Here is a 1,547-nt window from a genome sequence, read left to right on the forward strand (position 1 = left end):
AATATGGAAATAGGTCTTGATCAATGACACATGTAAAACCCAGTGGAATTGCATGCCAGCTATAGGAGGGGAGTGGGAGGAGAGGAGGGAAAGAACATGAATCATGTAACCATTAAAAATTTTTCCTAATCAATTAAATAAAATAAAAATAATAATAGTAAAACTGGCACTGGAGACAAATTTAATCTGAAGTTTTTCAAAGTTATGGAAGTATTAGAAATACAATGCTATTTTTCACTAGCATTGGTTGAATCAGTAGTGGACCAAATAGTGGCCATCTTTCCTCCTCCTGGGAGTAATGAATTGGTTAGATTGCTTGCTTTGCCCTGGAAAGCAGTTTTTCATCATCTAAACTGGAAGAGTTTGGGAACAACAGCCTAAAATTTCTGAAAAAGAATAAGATTTTAGTTTTTGGACCACTGCTTAAAGACAGGAAGGTTAAATGTGTTAGAACTTTTTACATTGTCAGAAAGGTTTTAACCTACAAGTTGTTAGATTCTTAGGATGTCTCCTTTTCCAGGATTTTTGTGGAATAATCGGAGGAAAATTTTATGTGCATTATTAGCAGGATCATTTAGGGGAAAGGCGGGGGGGAAATGCTTTTTATACAAAATTCCAGTTGGTGCCCTGCTTCAAGAAAGAAGATACTTTTATGGTGTAGAAGCAGGAGACTCAGGATTCCTATGAATTTATTAAAAGCATTTGAGCAGATAAAGATGGCCACATTTATCTAAAATGTACTTTGCCTATTATATAATGCCATTAAGTTGAATCCCCTTTTACGTGTTAATTTTGAGAGCTCCAGAAGAGAATTTTTTTTTCATTCTCAAGAGACTTTGACCTTCTTTCATATGTATTTCTGTGGTTTTTTTGTTTTTTAATAAAACCCTCACCTTCCATCTTGGAGTCAATACTGTGTATTGGCTCCAAGGCAGAAGAGTGGTAAGAGTAGGCAATGGAGGTTAAATGACTTGCCCAGGGTCACACAGCTGGGAAGTGTCTGAGGCCAGATTTGAACCTCCCATCTCTAGGCCTGGCTCTCAATCCCCTGAGCTATCCAGCTGCCCCCTATTTCTGTGGTTTTGACAATATCTGAATGTGACATACTTTTCATGAACAACTCTTCTCCCAAATCACTTCTTTAACAAGCTTCAAGCTTTGTGATAAACTAAATGAGTTCTTTTGAAGTTTTGTTTTCAAGTTTTATAACTGTTTTTTCATACTGACATTTTAGTTTTAAATGTCAGAATTCCATAGTTCCAATTAATTGGTTCTTTCAGCTCATTGGTAAGCTCACAGTATCTTACCATGTGGAGAAGAAGGTAAATTACCCTGTGTGTCTCGAGGCAGTGTTTCATTAATACTCATTTTGGTTATAATTTTTGAATGTTCCAAAGACACGATTCTTTTCCTTATCATTTTGATTAATACTCGACTGTAGCCCATAGCAATATACTTTTGGTTTTTCATTTGTTATTGATACTTTTTCAGAAATGGAAAAATGGGGGGCAGCTGGGTAGCTCAGTGGATTGAGAGTCAGGCCTAGA

This window comes from Gracilinanus agilis, chromosome 4 (assembly GCF_016433145.1).
Source record: "Gracilinanus agilis isolate LMUSP501 chromosome 4, AgileGrace, whole genome shotgun sequence".
NCBI classification, from domain to species: domain Eukaryota; kingdom Metazoa; phylum Chordata; class Mammalia; order Didelphimorphia; family Didelphidae; genus Gracilinanus; species Gracilinanus agilis.